Source organism: Barbus barbus, assembly GCF_936440315.1.
Source record: "Barbus barbus genome assembly, chromosome: 48".
In the NCBI taxonomy this organism is placed as follows: domain Eukaryota; kingdom Metazoa; phylum Chordata; class Actinopteri; order Cypriniformes; family Cyprinidae; genus Barbus; species Barbus barbus.
In genome coordinates, this window is record NC_136726.1 from 9741326 (window position 1) to 9761361 (window position 20036).

The following is a 20036-nucleotide window of genomic DNA, read 5'->3' on the forward strand; positions in this document are numbered from 1 at the left end:
TTCACACACTAGTTACAGTTAAAACAGTAAAAACAGAAATGTATACACACACACACACACATATGTTTTTGTAGATGTTATATCTATTAATTATTATATATACTTATTTTTTCATTTATTTATACGCATTATTTGAATTCTGGAAATTATAATTACACTGAGAATTTGGGGATGAAGGTATACCATAGTTGTCACAATGCAAAAACATTTTTTTAATATATATATATATATATATATAAAAAAAAAAAAAAAAAAAAAAAAAAAAAAAATAAATATATATATATATATATATAAGAAATTATTTAAAAAATTATATAGATAGGCTAGATAGATATATCTGTCTATAAGGTTTTTGATGATAATGACCTACGGACCGGACATTTGGGATATTTAGCACACTTTTAGGTCTATTGATTGTTTCGCAACTGTAAACAGACCAGTGTGGAAGCTTATGCATGTACCACGAGCCAACAACACATGTGTCTAAGGATCGGTTCAGTGTGCACATTGCTGCTGTCGCTCTCCGTATCACTGGATACCCAGGAGCCCTGTTGCGGGGCTTATCCTTACCTGTCCCTGACAGACTGCAATGTGCACAGCTGGTCGTATGTGAATGAAGTCGAATGAATGAATGAGACTGAACGTGATAGGCCACCGTGTTCTGTTTCGTGTTGGGTTGCACACGTGATGCCTTTACGCTCGCGCTGTTTTTGCACAGCCAGTGGAGTTTCCATGGTGAGGGGGGCAGGGCGGAAAAACATTCCAAGGTAGTTCACTTGCTGTGTTAAGAATGTTGCACCTTCTCTAAAAGCCCCACAGCAGGTGAGGTTGAGTGGCTATATCCCGTCACGCATTATTCAGCACACTTTGGTCCTTTCAAACAGCACAAATGACACGCCAGGTGGTCTGCGTCCACTGGTATTTTCACGCTCTTGCCTTGGTGCGGTGAGCAAGTTGGTGGCTGTGACGGTGAAGAGCAAATAAGGACTCACAGTCGCTGCTTCTCTCTGGGCTCTGGGGGGTGGGATCTCTGGTTGAAGTCCAGACAAAGATTCAACGGCTGGAGCTAATGACTCATAGTCCTCCTTCCCGGAAAACGTGAGCGCATGTGAGAAAAAAACCCACCCATCTTCTGTCTCTCCTTTCAGCTTTGCACAATTGAAAATCATAATTGATGCGAACAGAATGTTTCTTCCATCTCTCTCCCTCTCTGTTCCTGTCGGTATTTGGCAACCAGGAGAACATTAACAAAACATTGTTGGTTTTGAACTGAGCCAAAGACACCACCCAGATGGATTAGCGGCTGGGTACAAACCGGTCTGGATTTAAATTCAGACTATCCTCTTGGAACAGGCCCTTTTGTGGCCAGTAATGGCATGTTTAGGCCAATTTGTAAAGTCTTGCTGTGACTGTTCCTCGATAAAGGTCTATTCACATCAAGGGCGATAACGACAGCTATAACTATAAAGTTTTATTAATCGTTCTAATTGTATGAAAACATTAAAGTCCATAATGATAAGAACACAAGGGAATGTTATTGTTGTAATCAATTAAGGTTTGGTTTGCAGAAGTTTGCAGAAATTTTTGCACATTGCTAAACTATTGACAGGATGTCCACACCACAATTCACTTTTTAAACTTTTTTTTTCAGCTGATGATTGATTAAAAACATTGAGAGCCAATCAGAATCCACTCGAATTTAAAGAGCTTGAACATTTAAAGCAGCAGACGACATAAATGTAGTGCATGCTTTTATAAAGTTATCATCCATTGGTGTGGACACTAATCTTGTTATTATTATTGTTATCTTATATTATTGCATAATCTTTCCAATTCTATGAGAATAGTGACGCTCACCATAACTAACGACACCGACAGAGAGGAACAACATCGTTTCAGAATGAATTTTTTTTTCCCAACTGATACCAATGCTGAAGTTTGAAGGCCAATCACAATCCATCTAATGACAAAACTGCAGTGCACAGTTACAGTATAATAAACAGAATATCATCGTCCTTTGGTATCATTATTGCTCTTGTTGTGAATTCATAGCAATTCATAGGGTTTATTATAAGCACGTCGACAGTAGCTTTTTGTTTTATGTCTTACTGTCATTGCAAGGGGGAGGTGCAAGCGAGGTATTTGAGGTTAGAGTAAGAAGCAAGGAGTAATTACTCTATTTCTCACCATCATCCCTTTTGGTTGCGAAGAAGGTGTGTCGCAAACATATGCTGCTAAAAACAGCAGCCGTGATCCTCCCTTTTGGGCGGAAGACAACAACACTGATAACCTGCACAGTACACTATTGGCCGGTACAATCTTCACTATCTTACTTCTCTCATTGGTACACAGTGCAGTCGCGCTTTACTCTCATGTCTGTGTACACAAGTTTGTATATAAACCCAGATATATGTGCATTCCTTACCCATTTACGTGTCCAAACCACTGCGCAAAACATCACATGAAAGAATGGAGAGCAAACAACTGGATGCTGTTTACAGAAGGGGTTTTCTCTGACTGCTCAGCTTGGCTGCTTTACAATGTGCAATATGATGAGGACATTTAGTCCTATGCTGAACCATCATCACAGGCTAAACAAATGACACAGCAGTTAAGATTGCAACTTATGGGAATACAAGTCTAAAAAAAGAAAACCTGAAACTGATTCTCTGTTATTTCTCTCCCACAGTTAGGTAATCAGCAATTATATGTTTCTCTGAAGTATTTATTGAAGACACGTTCTAGTGTCTAAGTGACCTTATTAAAATATACATAGATCATATAGCTAGCTGGTTTTGGATGGTTTTATGCAAAATATTTTTGATTTATTTATTTAATCATTGATTCATTTATTTATTTATTGCTTTTGTTTGGGTTGAAATGTGACCCAGATGTTTTTGTATAATCTTTGTGTACCTCTTACATTCCATTGTGAAGATTTGTAAGCGTGAGATGTCAACAGTAGCTACATTCTTCACTTCTTGAAGCTGTTTCAAAACGTCGTCGTAAAGTGACTGCTTTCACAGTTGGTGATTACAAGGTCCCTCGCACACTTGCGCGTGTTCTAGCACGTTTTCACAGGTCTCTCTGCTGCACGTTTTCATGCAAGACAATAATTCTCAGCCCCTCGTCCTTGTGGCAGGCCTGCGATGAGTCACAGGTGAAAATTGGCTTGGTGATTTAGAAGCACTGTCTGACGGAGACGGATGATTCAGTAGGATGGAGGGTTGCGGGGGAATGCTGGATTTCACACTGCCTTTCTTTATCCCATTCATAAAAAAAAGAGAGAAAAACATCGCCTCCACCCCTGAATGTCATCTCCACAGGTGGCTAGAAATGAATCACTGCCCTCTCTCTGGAGAAAAGAGTGGCTTTGTGGGTAAAAAAAAATAAAAAAAAATTCTCCCATCAAAAACATATCCAGGTTACATTACCCCCAAAAAACATCTAATTGTATTTAAAGTTATATTTATTTAACTATGGTTATATATTTGCATCATTTCCATAACAATTATTTTCATCACCCCAAATTCCATTACTGTAATATGCATATTATATAAATCGAAATAAAAAATACAGTATAAATTATATTGAATTTGCATGTATTAATGCATCCGTTTTTGCTCTGACTTTAATTTATCATTGTTTATAATTAGCTAAATATATACCAATTTTTAGAATTTACTTAAACTATTATTTATAATAATTTGTTTATTATTTTAAATAAAAAATAGTTGATGATGGTGATGACAATGGAAAAAAAAAGAGAAAATATCTGAACATTATATTAAATAATTAGAAATATAATGCTAAATATTTACATACATATACAGTATACATATATATATATATTATAAAATACATTTAATTTTTTTATTTTGGGGGTGAATTGGACATCTTGTTCTTTTGTGTAGATATATTTCGCATCATCTATGGTTGGTGACCTCTCACTTCATTTGCTAGAGGGAGGTTGGAAAATAGCACTATTGCAGCATGTGAATTTTAAATATTATGAATGTTTTTGGTTTTCAATTGTGCATTTGATGTAACAACGTGCCTTTATAGCAGACAAAATGATGTTTAAACTGCATTGGCAGAGTGTGGAGGACTAAATTAAGTGTGACGCGTGTATCTCAGTAACGCTTCTTTGAGTATGGCCAGCACAGATGATTCATCCTTAATGGCCATATCTGCTTTGTGTTTCATGTGTTTCACACTGATCAAGACCTCTGCGTGTGTGTGTGTGTGTGTGTTTGTTTGTGATGGCAGATGACAGCCTGTGCTCCATATTACAAGCAATCATAAAGCACATTCAGCCCAAACCTTCATAGAAATGGTGTGAGAAGCTGAAATCATGTTGTAGGGTAAGAGAACATGACACTCCGAGCAGAGTTTTGAGGTCAGCAACAGGCCGATTCTAAATCTAACAGGATTATTCCAGACAGAGACATTGTTCGGGGTGGAAATCCATGTGCGGTGTTTATTGATTATGTAACTAAGTCAGCTGTACATAACAGGCTCTGAGATGTTCTGCTCTTCTGCTTTCACTCCTTCTATATATTTTATGTTCTTCAGCTTTAGGATGTTGATTTCTAAATGAAGTTCACATTAAAACTGGAAACTTGCTTCTGCTGTTTACTTTTTGAATGCTTCTATATTGTTTTACTGTTCTACCCTATAGTCCCAGACCCAGATGGTCTTAAAGTAATAAATATAAATTAATTAATTTAAAATTTAAATATTTATTTAAAATTACTTCAAAGTTATGTCGTTTTTACACAAACTACAACTTTGGAGTTATTTCCAACATGACAAACAGTTTTGACAACCCAATCTCATGAGAAAACGTAACTATTTAGCATTTTAACAAATCAGTCGTGTATTCGTATATATTCAAAAGATTGATTCATAATTAAACGTATGATGTTTAGAAAAAAAAAAACATAAGCAAGGTCCACCCCTAATTCATGAATTTGCTACCAATTCACCAACACGTACAATAGTTACATGCTAGTTTTGCATTTAATGAAGATGCATAAAATTGTAGCTATTAAATTAGCTTTAGCAAAACAAAAGATCCATCTATTCCAAGAATGTTATAAATAAAAAAACTATTTCGTAAGCAGATTGTATGAAAATATATAAATGAGATTACTCAAAATCATATGAATTCACCAAAACTTATATAATATAGTTGCATATTATTTTTCCGTATTTTGTCATATTGTTTATTTGTTTATTTTTATATTTGTTTATTTTTCAGAAATATTTATTCCAAAAATGTTTCCACCACATATTGCTATTAAACGCAGTAAATGTGATTCGTACAAAAATCTATGACCTAATAAAACTTATATTTCAGATACATCAAATGTTAGCTATGAAATTAGCTTTTGCAAAACAAAGTAGTCTTCCTTTTTATTATAGAATTGTTTCCACCATTGTCTTTCCACCACAAAGCGCTATTAAATACAACAAAATTGATTAGACAAAAGTGTATGATTTTAGTAAAAAAGTAAGCATGAAGGTCCACCTCTAAACCTTTGTTAGTTGGGCGTAAGAGGATCATATGAAAACGTACAAATTAAATTAGCTTTAGCAAAACAAAAGAGCCAGTTTATACCAAAAACGACAATAAATTTTAATTCATACAAAAGTATGTTTTTTTTTTTACAAAACATTAAGCATGAAGGATCCATCTCTAAACCTAACCATCAATGGGATGTAAAAAAATGTACGAATAAGATAGCTCAAATTCAGATGAATTTGCCACCAGTTAGCCAGAACGTAAAATAGTTATGTGTTGGGTTTGCGTCTAATAAAGTTGTACGTATTTAAAAGTCCACTGAAGTGGCTTGAAACGTTATTTGTCATCTGAAACAGGAAGACTTTTTTAAATAGCCAATAGATTTTGTGTAGATTTCAACATTTTGTCTAGAATGCAAATGTGTCCAATACGTTTAGTGGTCTCAGCTGACTCGCACATATGATCTGCTCCGTGTTATCATGTCTCTGGACCACAGCCAACCTAGTCTCATGGCATTTACGTACCTGGGTGCACTTTTTAGCGAGACACAAAATACGTACCAAAAACTACATATTACTGCAGTTTCAGTTTCCTGAAGAAACAAACACTAGAGGCAGTAAAACTCCGACGCCTTTTACTCCTTTTCACACAAATTTACAGAGTTTTGATTAATAAAGCGTATTTTTCGCACAATTACTTTAAGAATATCATGTTACGACTTCAAAACAATATTAATATGCTGGGAGATTTGAAAACTGATGCTTTTGCATGTTAGCATCGCACATATCCAGCCTCGTATCTATGGGTTTTCATAGACGGAAAGTTTGTTCGGTAGCTCACGGAGTATGGAGCCGTATGTAGAAGGCGAGGAGCTCCGGTTCGTATCCCGTGTAACTACAGTTCGACAAAACAGTTCAAATCTGCATAAAAGGAAGTTGAAATGGCACGGTTGCATCAACAAATACGTTTTTATACCAGTTTTGCATTTGTTAACACTATCGGGTAGGTTTAGGGTTGGGTTTGGTGTAGGGCATATTTCCAACACGATAGGGCATTCACTTTTAGAGACAGACCCCGGATATTTGAATTCTGAACCGCTGCAGTATGTATCTGTAGCAACATAATAAAAACACAGCAATACGTACCTATATCAACATAATAAAAACGTACCAGGGTTCACGTATTTAACCTGTGTTTTAGCACCACTCAGTGGACATTTCTCTTTGAAACTGCGGTGAAACGTGCAGTAAGGTACGTAAAACGGTGTCGCACAGAAAGTGCACAGTTACGTATTTTTATGAGACCAGGTTGACCACAGCAGACTGTGCGCACTGCGACGGTTCACGTGACAACGCCAAACCAGATTTCATTTGAGCCAATGGAAAGCATTTTTACAATGTCTGAATCGTTCCTTATTCACCATAGAGAAAATACAAATTCTGTGAACAAGTGACCGAATTTAAGCAGCTTCTGCATCTATTTATAATGTAGGGGTGCTTCAGATTCTAGAGAGCATTTGATTGGATGAGAAGCTGAAGTGTAGGGTGACGTGATCAAAATCGTTACTCATATTGGCAGAAGTGAGACACTGTAAGTTTTGAATGCTTATATCTTCTAAATCCGAATTTTGTCATTGTTTGGAGCACACTAGCTAGCTTACAGATAACCTTAAGAGTAAGACTAACATAATCATACTAAAAGCCAAAAACATCCATATTGATTTCATGGGGACTTTAAGATAAATAAAATGCCATACATGAACCAAAGAAAGCCATTTTATCCCTGAAATGTTTTCAGCACCATCATTTCAGAAACAAAGGAACAGCTTTCTTCTGTGACCCATGTACTTGTATATTCATTGTCAGATGCTGGAACACACAGGGCCGAATACACAACACCCATAAACGACCCTTAATTAAATATTAAAAATGCTTGCATAATTAATAGATCTGACCATAGAATGACCAGGTGCTATAATGCAGCTGAATCGGTAATCAGGCTCATATTGTGCGACGGTTTGTGTGCCGCCCCAGATGGCGAGATTGCGTCTTTTCAAACAGCACCGACCAGATGTACCCAGGCGATTATGAGGTTTTTTTTACATCAACTTGGCTCCTTAAAGAGATCAGTCATGGTTGTCTTTCACCGATCTGTTGAAGTTATGTCGAAATTATGTGTGACACGCACAGCTCCCATTGGTGCCCTCAAAAACACACACGGCCGTGGCATTCGTTTGCATTTGGAGGGCACGAGTTGCATGTGCTCAGCAAGAACTGAAACCCAGCACGCTGTCAGGAAGCCTGCACTGTGACTTTAAAGGGCTTGACGTCCTACCCATCTTGTACCTCTTTTCCCCTCTTGCAGTGTGTGTGTGTGTGCGTGTGCGCGTGTTTTCTCGTAACGCTCCTCACTGAAGACTCCACACAGTCACATGTGCTCGGAGGGAGAGCTCTTGGCTCATTTTTCCACAGACAGTTCACAAGCAGGCAGGGCACTGAAACTCTGGCAGCGAATCACAGTTGAATCTTTAATGGATTTGTGTGTGTGTGTGTGTGTGTGTGTGTGAATGTCTGAACAGCTGCCAGCACAGCCCTAGCGGCGGTAGGATATCTCTCCACAGGGCTGAATGCTACATGTGACTTGGGGTGTATTTTAACTGGATTATGTAAGCACTCTGGCCGAGTCTATGCATTGCGCACGGATAAAGATGGCTGTACATGATTCACAGGCTGCATGCTCTCTTACTGGTGCTCATTTCCAAACAGATTAAGTAACTCCTGCACAGGGCCGTCAGTTACGACAAATTTCGGCCCTTGTGTTTGTACACCTGTCCTTGTGCATGTGAACTATTTTGGATAGTATTTTGATAGTGTTTATGCTTTTTAGGGAAATCAGCCCAGAAATGGGTACTAATAGTTGATTTACCTATAGTTAGACATTAAACTGGAGTAGGAGAAAATATTTTACCCCCCCCTCCCCCCAAAAAAACCCCTACTGTTTAAATTGTTTATAATTTTTATATTTTAGTTTTAGTAATTTTAGTAAATAAGTTTAATATAATTTATTTAAAATTATTTTTGTAATTTGTGCAATTTTATATTTTGCAATTTTAATGCATCATTTTCTGTTGATAGTTGCTGACAAAAACATTAAATAAAATTCATACAGTATATGCATAATTAATGAAAGAGTATTAATAAGAGGCTATATAAAACATTTATTAGTATTATTTAGCATTTATTCATATTTTGAAATAGCTTTTAGTTTGATATTTTCCTTTTTTGTATTTTTATTTTATTATTATTAATTATTAAGTATTATTTTTATTAATTATAATTTTATTATTATTAATTTTATTTTAGTTTTATGTGCTTTTGTTATTTTAATAGTGTTTTTTCATATTTATTTGGCTTTCTTTTTATTTTAGTTTTAGTAATTTTAGTATATAAGTTACATTTAATTTAAATATAAACAATTTAATAATTCAAACATTCATTGCATTTTTCAATGTATCATTTTTTGTTGACAGTAAATGTTTACTGGGATATATATATATATATATATATATATATATATATATATATATATATATATATATATATATATACACACACACACAGTATCTCACAGAAGTGAGTACATCCCTCACATTTTTGTAAATATTGACACTTTGCTACAATGTAAAGTAGTGAGTGTAAAGCTTGTATAACAGTGTAAATTTGCTGTCCCCTCAAAATAACTCAACACACAGCCATTAATATCTAAACCGCTGGCCACAAAAATGAGTACACCCCTAAGTGAAAATGTCCAAATTGGGCCCAATTAGCCATTTTTTCTCCCCGGTGTCATGTGACTCGTTAGTGTTACAAGGTCTCAGGTGTGAATGGGGAGCAGGTGTGTTAAATTTGGTGTTATTGCTCTCACTCTCTCATACTGGTCACTGTATGTTCAACATGGCACCTCATGGCAAAGAACTCTCTGAGGATCTGAAAAAAAGAATTGTTGCTCTACATAAAGATGGCGTAGGCTATAAGAAGATTGCCAAGACCCTGAAACTGAGCTGCAGCACGGTGGCCAAGACCATACAGCGGTTTAACAAGACAGGTTCCACTCAGAACAGGCCTCATCATGGTCGACCAAAGAAGTTGCACGTGCTCAGCGTCACATCTAGAGGTTGTGTTTGGGAAATAGACGTATGAGTGCTGCCAGAATTGCTGCAGAGGTTGAAGGGGTGGGGGGTCAGCCTGTCAGTGCTCAGACCATACGCCGCACTCTGCATCAAATTGGTCTGCATGGCTGTCATCCCAGAAGGAAGCCTCTTCTAAAGATGATGCACAAAAAAGCCCACAAACAGTTTGCTGAAGACAAGCAGACTAAGGGCATGGATTACTGGAACCATGTCCTGTGGTCTGATGAGACCAAGATAAATTTATTTGGTTCAGATGGTGTCAAGCATGTGTGGCGGCAACCAGGTGAGGAGAACAAAGACAAGTGTGTCTTGCCTACAGTCAAGCATGGTGGAGGGAGTGACATGGTCTGGGGCTGCATGAGTGCTGCCGGCACTGGGGAGCTACAGTTCATTGAGTGAACCATGAATGCCAACATGTACTGTGACATACTGAAGCAGAGACTGGGCCACAGGGCAGTATTTCAACATGATAACGACCCCAAACACACCTTCAAGACGACCACTGCCTTGCTAAAGAAGCTGAGGGTAAAGGTGATGGACTGGCCAAGCATGTCTCCAGACCTAAAGACCTATTGAGCATCTGTGGGGCATCCTCAAACGGAAGGTGGAGGAGCGCAAGGTCTCTAACATCCACCAGCTCCGTGATGTCATCATGGAGGAGTGGAAGAGGACTCCAGTGGAAACCTGTGAATCTCTGGTGAACTCCATACCCAAGAGGGTTCAGGCAGTGCTGGAAAATAATGGTGGCCACACAAAATATTGACACTTTGGGCCCAATTTGGACATTTTCACTTAGGGGTGTACTTACTTTTGTGGCCAGCGGTTTAGACATTAATGGCTGTGTGTTGAGATATTTTGAGGGGACAGCAAATTTACACTTATACAAGCTGTACACTCACTACTTTACATTGTAGCAAAGTATCATTTCTTCAGTGTTGTCACATGAAAAGAATGTGAGGGGTGTACTCACTTCTGTGAGAAACTGTATATATTGTGACGAGTTAGCAGCCTCCCCCCTTATTATCATCACCACCCCGTCCCTTATTTGTCGCCCTTCACCAGGCTCCCAACAGGAGTGGATGTGTGAGGGAGGAGGGGCGCTGAATAAGCCAGGGCTGGCGGCGTGTGATGAGGCGCACCTCATCCGAATAGAGCCTCATCACCACCGCTGTTTAAATGCCGAGCGCGCCTCTCCTCGAGAGACCGGTCTCTTTCCCGTGCATGCACGCTGGTGTCCTCGTGGGTCCAGGAAGGGAGCATAGAGGGACTCCCGCACCACCAGAGATGTGAGCTGCCGGACCGGCAGTCCGGACGAAACCGCACCCGTGATACGGCCGTCGGGCCAGGATGCCGGGCCGACTAGTCCCGTCGAGTGCCGTGGACCTAGAGGTAGACGAAGCCACTGGAGAAGCAACCGTCCCTCCCGGACCTCAGAGGGGAGTGCGTGCGGCCAACAGACCCCGCCCCTTACCTAGACCCTTCCTTTCAAAACACTGCCCTTCTTCACAAACCCCGCAGCACTTTATCCCCTTTGGACACTTTATTTTATTATTTCTGTTTAATAAAAGCCTCTCCAAGGCCTGACGCCACACCCACTGTGTCTATTGTATGCGCTTCCCGCCACAATATATATATATATATATATATATATACACACACACACACACACACACACACACACATATATATATATATATATATATATATAATATTATAAGTTATTATACAGTATTAATAAGATAATAGTAAATAAGTTCATTTAATTTACATATTAATAATATAAAAAAATGTAATTTACACACACACATATGACAGTTGTGTTTTTATTTTTAGTTGTCGTACCCCAATAATTATAAGGCAGGGCAGGGCTTGTCCTGCGGTGAGAAGGATGTGAACTCTTGTGTGAAAACTGCAGAGTCAAGTGAAATGAGCCCAGATCAATTAGACGTGTTTCTGCTCGACTGCACATGCTCACGATGCTTACTTGGATTTACAGGCAGAGAGAAAGAGAGCCAGAGCGATTCACTCTCTGTCGCCATGCAGAAGGGCTGATTTAATGCTATCAGTGCACAGCACCAAGCTGATCAACCACAATCCTTCTGCACCCTGTAAATCAGTCACAGTGACACCGGCCTCGGCCAAAGGCCTCGTTCAGAGTCTGCTGGACTGATGTTAGGAGCTGCTGTGGACACTAACATACATACAGTACATATTGACAGCACATCTCCTGGTCCCATGTAAAGGTGAAGAAAAAAACATTCAAAATGGGATATTAGATTACTGAATACTAAACAATATACACTGTAAACTAGATAATATTTATTTATTTAGTCATTTAGCAGACGCCTTTATCCAAAGCGACTTACAAATGAGGACATAAGAAGCAATCATAACCAACAAAAGATCTATGTGTGTGTGTGTGTGTAACTGTGAGAAATAAACTCTTCTGATTTTTACTCTCACAATTCTGACCTTTATTTATATATATATATATATATATATATATTAGTTTTGTTTTGTTTCTGAAATGGAATAAAAAAGGTAATTGTGCCTTTATAATTACTGTTTAAATGAAATGAAATTAAATGAATTTACATACAGTTATTTTTCCATTTTATTTGTGTAAAAACAAAAATGTTTGTTTTCCCCAGGGGATTAAAAAATGACTTTTTAGCTCACAATTTTTTCTCTTTCAATTCTACGTAAAAAAGTTAGATTTGCAAGATAAAAACACAGAATTTTGACTTTTTTCTGAGTTTACGTATTACAGTTCTGTTATTTGTTTCTGCCATGGAATAAAAAATAAAAAATGTAATTATTACTTTTTATGTCACAATTTATTTTAAATTAAATTAATTAAAAAAAATCATTTTATTTGTGTAAAAATTAATTTTTTAAGAAAGAGAAGTTAAAAACTGTGGCTGAAATCACACTGAAAATGAAAATTGAGCATATTGCATTGTGGGATACATTATTTCATGCAGTGTGCAAAAATACAGCAGTAAACGTAGTATGCTATACTGAACATATCCATTATCATTTCATTATTTTCACCGTCAACACAGACTGCCATTACTGTATCAATATTCTCACATGACATCCAGTCAAATGGAAAATGTTTTATATTATATAAGAGTCAGTTTGAGTACATCTATGTTCCTCAGTTCCCATAGTTATTCTGTTCTCAGGCAGGTCATCTGATCTGAACATCACAGACCTGTTTATAAATGCCATTATGAAACAGGATCTGTCAGTAGCAGACAGAGTACACAGAGAGAGACCATATCGCACCGGTTCTTCCTTGACTCCGATCAGAGCCAAGCCACATGGGTTTATCTGACACGAGCAGCAGACAGACGTGCCCGTGTGGATTGGCATAAGGTGGCACCCTGAGCTTCAGCAGTCTCCAGCAGAGTAGACATTAAGGGCTCATGCTCACGATGTTACTTGGGTTTACAGGCAGAAAGAAAGAGAGCCAGAGCGAGAGCAGCCTGTAGACTTTACAAAACTTTCCATATAGTGCGTAAAAAAGCATGTTCGGAAAAGAATGCGCCATGCTGTCTGAACTGGAGAGGGTCATTGCGGTAACGCAATGTATTTAAAGTAATTTTGTTTTTTTAAATGTAAAAGTTGTATGAAAATTATATTTTTATATCAGGCCATTTCTACAACATGACATTCAATTGCTAGCATTCAAGAGTCAACAACTGACGTTTTAGAATAAATTTAATGAACGGTTTTCTATTCATTTTAATTTAAATGTGTACATACACTTGGTGAATCAGCTTAATTAAATCCATTATATTGACAGTTCAGAGTTATTTTGAGGAAAATGTATAATTTTAAGGACAGGGACAGATCAGAGTTATTTATCATTGAGGTAAATTTAAAGCTTTTATTAATATTTTGAATTAGTTTTTATTTTTAGATTTTCTGTTTTTAGTTAAACATTTAGTAAATGTATTGTTTTTTATATCTTAATTAGTCGTATTTCAATGTGTCTTTCGTTTTTATTAACTTTTATTTCAGTTTTAGTTTTAATTATTTTACTACATCAACTTAAGCTAAATTAAAATTTCCTTGCAGCTAGCTAAAAAAAAAAAAAAAAAAGTTTTTTTTTCATATTTTATTTTAGTCAGTTAACGTTTATTTTATTCACATTAACAAAAATGTTTTTATTGTTTAAGTTAACTGTAATAACCCTGATATAAAATATATAAATTATTAAAATATTCATTAAAATATTTATAAAATGCTAATAATATTTAAATATTTTGTATATATTTACTTATAAGTATAATAAATAAATAAGTAGTTTATATAATCATTTAGAATTAATATATGAAGAGTTTATTTGCAAAAACAGATGATTCTGTTTTTTTATGTTCAAAAATCTTTTTCTTTTTTTTTTTTTTAAGTTAACTATACCCCTGATGTAATATAAAAATATATTAATTTAAATATTTTCGTATATATTTACTTTTAAATAAGTAGCTTATATAATCATTTAGAATATTCAGATTGGGCATTCATTAAAAATTCTATTGTTTAAGTGCTATCATGTTAATGATCTTATTATGAAAGATTCATTAATTAAATTATTTATTAACATTTTTCTGACCATGTCATTTTTAAGCAACATTTTCGCAAAAACTCAGTCTTCCAGTAAAATGACAGACTCTCTCAAATATATTATCTTATATATATATATATATATATATATATATATATATATATATATATATATATATATATATATATATATATATATATTATTATTTTGTTCTGTCTGACAATCCATTGGATGTGCAGCATAATACAGAAGAAAGGATCTGTCGCTACTTCGTTATCGTTACATTGTGACTTTGATCTGGTAAAATATTTAATTGCTTATTTTAATGTTAGTGCCTTGCATTAAAAGTTGTGGACACAAATGGCCCTCCTTTCATGGAGTGACAGCCATTCAGCCCTAGCTCCACATCCCCTCCTCACTGGGCACAGCAACAGTAATGAGAGCTTTACATAAGTTTCTACTATTTTTATTTTTTTTATTATTATTATTGGGCTGTTGCTCTCATAGACTTGCATAACTTTAGGAGGCCTACACCAGGGCTGTTTTTCTTTTGTTTGGATTTCATCCCAAATTTCAAACATTAAAAATGGCCTGGCTCAGATCCAGCCCTGGGTTCTGTGGGATAGCCTTGAGACTTGGTGGCAGAGAAACCAAACCGGAGTTTTCTTTCAAACATACGTCCTGCTGAGCAAAGAAAAAAATAAAAAATACATTTCATAAAGGGATGTGAACCGGCTTTTGTTTAAAAAAAACAACAACCCCCCCCTCCCCCCCAAGCAAATTCCCACTTTACAACTGTTCTTCCAGATTCCAGATAATATCCCCCTTTTATCAAGTAGATACGCTTTCCTTTTTGCTGTTCAATCATTAATATTGAAACTATGCACACATGATATAAAATATGCTCACTGCGTAATACTGTATCAGGGCTGCATGTGAAGCTGCTGGACCTCATCAATCAGAGTTCCTCACAATTTAGAATTTTTCTTCTCATAATTATACATTTAAATCTCAGTTTTTTTTTTTTTTTTTTCCTGCCACATAATAATGTAATTCAGATTTTTGTGAGATAAAAAGTCATAATTACCTAATTTTTATTCTTATTTTTTTAATCCCATGGCGGAAGTAAACTTCCATAGGATAAGGATGAAACTTTCTAGTGTGCATGTGTTAAGCACCTGTGTTTGCGCACACTCTAAAATGGAGTGTACTTACTCAAATGGAGTCTACGCATTGGGCTGTACACATACGCTAGCACATGTGTAAGGAAAAAAAAGAAAAAAACTTTGGCCTTTATGTATTGGAATATTCGTGAATGTAAATGAGTATCAGCAGAGGAGGTGTTTATTAGTGAATTACAACTACTTTTATGTTTTTTTTTTTTTTTTGATCCCATCTTCTCTTTTACTTTCACTTTATGGAAAAGAGCATCATTTTAGGAGAAACATCTGAGACAAAGTCTGATTCCACAGTGATTTGCTTCAGGAAGTGATTTGAATGAGACAAAACAGGACAGGGGGAGGTGTTAGGGCAGCATGAGACTGAAACGCATGCGGAGAGACGTGACAGACGTGCCTGAGAGGTTCTGTCTCTGCTCATGCGATTGCTGTGTCTAGGGACGGCCCTGCGAGGGGTTATGCACTTTCTCCAGATACACGTGACATCTTGTCCCTGTCTCGGTCATTCCCCCTCTCTTCCTCCCCCTGTTCTCTCCTTCTTCTTACCCTGGCTGTCTCTCAGTGTCTCTTATCTTATTCTCTCTGTCTTTCCTCTGACTGAAATCAGTGCACACATGCATATAAACACACACGCTATGCTAGCACCAGCACACTAGCGTCACTGGTGCCTAACTACATCAGAGGCTTGGGTGAAGCAAGGGAATGTTAAACTTTTACAGCTTGGAAGAAATTAGTTCACTTAATGTATACCACATGTGCTTTACCAACCTGAGATGCCTGGCTTTGTTTTGCCAGTCTTTTAAATAGTGCTTATTATAAAGATTTACAACATTGAAACATGTGTATCCACTTTATCATTTATATATAGATTTATCAATATTTTATGCAATATATATATATATATATATATATATATATATATATATATATATTTAAACATATGTAGGCTATTCATTCTTTCATTTACACATTTCTATTCATCTGTTCTATTCATCTATTTATTAACAGTTCTTTCAAAGTTTATTTATATATAAATATATGTGCTTATATAATCTACAACAATGGAATAATTAGCCAGTTTTGTATTTTATACTTATTTATACTTATACTAATATGTACATACATATGTATGTGTGTGTGTGTGTGTGCGTGTGTATATATATGTATATATGTGTGTGTGTGTGTGTGTGTGTATTCACACACACATATATGCATGTATAAATGGCTAATTATTCGATTGTTGTAGATTATATAAGCACATATATTTATATATAAATAAACTTGTGTGTGTGTGTAAACTATCTAATCTGATGTAAAGTAGTTCCTTATATATTTATCTGTCAGCTGGAGTGTTTATTTTGGACCCTTCTTGTACATTTTCAGATTACCGGCCCAGCTCTTCCCAAAACACTAACCAACTAGGTCAAGCTGACCCAGGAGTTGCAGATAGAGCATAAAAGGAAACTGAAGGTCAGTGGGGAGGGGATGCCATTTCTGGGGTCTGATCTCGCTGCCCAAGGTGAGGACAAACTCCCTTCTTTGCTTCCCTAATTTTATCCTCACCCTGCGCACTCCTTAGATTAACCCTTCCATTAAAGTCAGCATTCCCCAGTCAACAGCTGAAACTGGCCGTGCAAGTGGTTTTACGCTACCAATTAGGCATCCACAGACCAAGCAGGAATGTTTGAGCCCACAGTTAATCATAGAGGACTTCAGCCGTTAACAAAGCTTTGGTTTTTCTTCCTTATAAAGTTCAGGATCTGCTTAAGTTTGTTGTGCATGAGTCTGTATATCCTATTGAGGTTTGGTGTGAGGAGGATGATGACCGGTTTTTGATGGACTGTGGTTCAGTCTGGCCCTAATCAAGCCTCATATCTGGAGAAGCCCTGCACCAGGAGAATGTGAGAATCAGTTATTTGGGATTAGGACGCATCTGTTTTCAGAGTAAGAAAGACACATTCAAGCCAGTAAAAGCTTTGGTGGGCTGAATTAATTGCACCACAAAAATGTAAAAGTTTTAAAGCACCGTTTTAATCCTTAAAAGAAAATATCTCATAAAATATGTGTATTTCGTAGTTGCAATAAAGTTTTTTTGTAACTGTGATTATCATACAGTGTGACTCTAAATCTCACTGTTGTGACTGTTTTCACAATTTTCATGTAATTATGACTTTATATCTTTTTTTCTCACAATTGTTGAGAAATTTCACAATGTTTAAAATTTTGCAAAGTGACTTTAAATGTTGCAGTTGTGACTTAGTTTCTTGAAAATTGCAAACTTATATGTCTTTATATCTTATTATGGCAACTTTTTTCTCCTAATTGCGACTTTGTATCTAACAATGTGACTTTAAATTTTGCAGCTGTGACTTTGTTTCTCGTAAAAAATGCGACTATATATTTTACAATGTCTTTATATCTCATTATGGCAACTTTTTATTTTAATTGCGGCTTTATATCACACACCGGGACTTAAAATCTCCCATTTAGTCATTTGTTTCTTGTAAATTGCGTCTGTACATTTTACAGTGTGTCTTTATATCTCATAATGGCAACTTTTTCTCGTAATGTGACTTAAAATCTTACAATTGCGACTTTGTTTCTTGTAAATTGCAACTGTATATCTTACAATGTATCTTTACATCTCATGGCAACAATTTTTCTGGTAATTACAACTTTATATTTCACAATTGTGACTTTGTTTGTCATAAATTACGACCATAGCCTGTATCTTAAAATGTGTTTTTGTATCTTATAATGGCAAGTTTACATTTCACAATGGGAAATTGTGTGTCATCTCCCAACTGTGACTTTACTTCTTATCTTACATTTACCTTTTTATTTTTATTCAAAAGAGGAAACACACTTCCATATAATCACTAATATTTACGATGCGGACTGATAAGATTTCAGTTCTTAAAGGTGTAGTGTGTTCATTTTGCACAAGAAGCAGAGTCATACGGGTGTAGAAAGACATGAGGTTAGCAAATAACGTGAGATTATTTGGCCACTTTGATGATTAAGTTATGGCGAAACATTTAGTTCATGCAAACTGCTGAGTACTTTGTATCTTGTCTCTGCCAGTTATCTTGAGATGGCAAAGGGCTGAGCTGAAATCATAAATCACGTGCAGTGGAAATTCCACGCTTCAGTTCACTAAATGTAAGAAATGAATTGTGAGAGAGAGGCTAAACTTTGACTTTGTAATCGGATTCTTTTAGTCTAATTGTGGGGACCAGTTCTGCAGGGTCAGGGTCACTAGATTTAAATCAACACCTAAAACTGCAGATGACCCAAATAGCCAGCATTTCTTTGAAAAGAACGGCAAATACTGGAGGAGTGGTGGGGGATGGGTTTTCTGACGTCAATAAGCCTGTGCCAGAAATGTGCTTGTGCATGTGTGTGCAAGTGTGTGTACGTGGGTGTGTGTAGGCTTTAACGCCTGAGTGTGTGTACTGTTTCCATGTGAGTGTCTGGGAGAGATAACACACAAATGAACCATTTTATGACTCTGTGTGTGTGTGTATTTGCTTCAGAAGCTGCAGTCTCAGCAGGGAACACGGTCAAATTTTAAGTACACCCTACTGGAATTGGAGTAGACAAAGCCCATTTTTCCTGTTCTAAACAAAACCTGCATGGCGCAGGATTACACGACACCATTGGAAAATTCAATTGTTTAGAGGGATTGTTGTTACACTAGATGTGCTAGCACTTCATAATAAGCTTAATTGTAATTGTACACCACTTTAACCTGTATAACTGCGTGATACAATCCATCTGATAACAAATGCACACAACATTCTTCTGTAAACGTCACCTCCAAAGTGACACGTTTTGAAAAACATTTTAAATTTAAAACATTATACAAAAACGTTATTTTTAAAACATATTTAAAATATACTGCATGCAAAGTTATAATGCATATAAAAGAGTTATTATCTAATTAATTTTATGTCCACATTATGTTGCATCACCTACTTCTAGGCAATCGCACAGTGAGTTACATCTAGCTTGGCAATACATTCTTTAAATGTATATTATTTAATATTTATTTTTAATTGTAAAACATTTGAATATTATTTTTTAAAATAAACAAATATGTAATATGTAATAATATTGAAAAATTGTATAATATTCTTAAATTTAAATGTTTATTTGTATACTATTTTAGCTAAAGAGATTATATAAATGCATAATTGCCTGGACATTTAAGATGCTTATGTAATATTAAAAATAAGTGGTAAAATCTTTTAAAATATACAAATATTTTATATTATACATTTTTATAATGTTTTTATATATAAATGATTATTTATATAGTATTTTAACTAAATAAATTAAATCAATACATAATTGCATGGACATTTAAGATGTTAAAAGTAATATTAAAATTCTAAGTGTTAAAACCTTTGTTGTTATTTGCAGAAGCACAGATTAGCGTGGGAAAAAGCACAGGAAGCGAGGACGGCTAATTACACGGAGATAAGGAGTATCTCATTTCCAGAGGAAATGTGTGGAGGCTATTTGTGAAAGGATCTGTGCATTCACAATAAGAACAAAGAAGCAAAG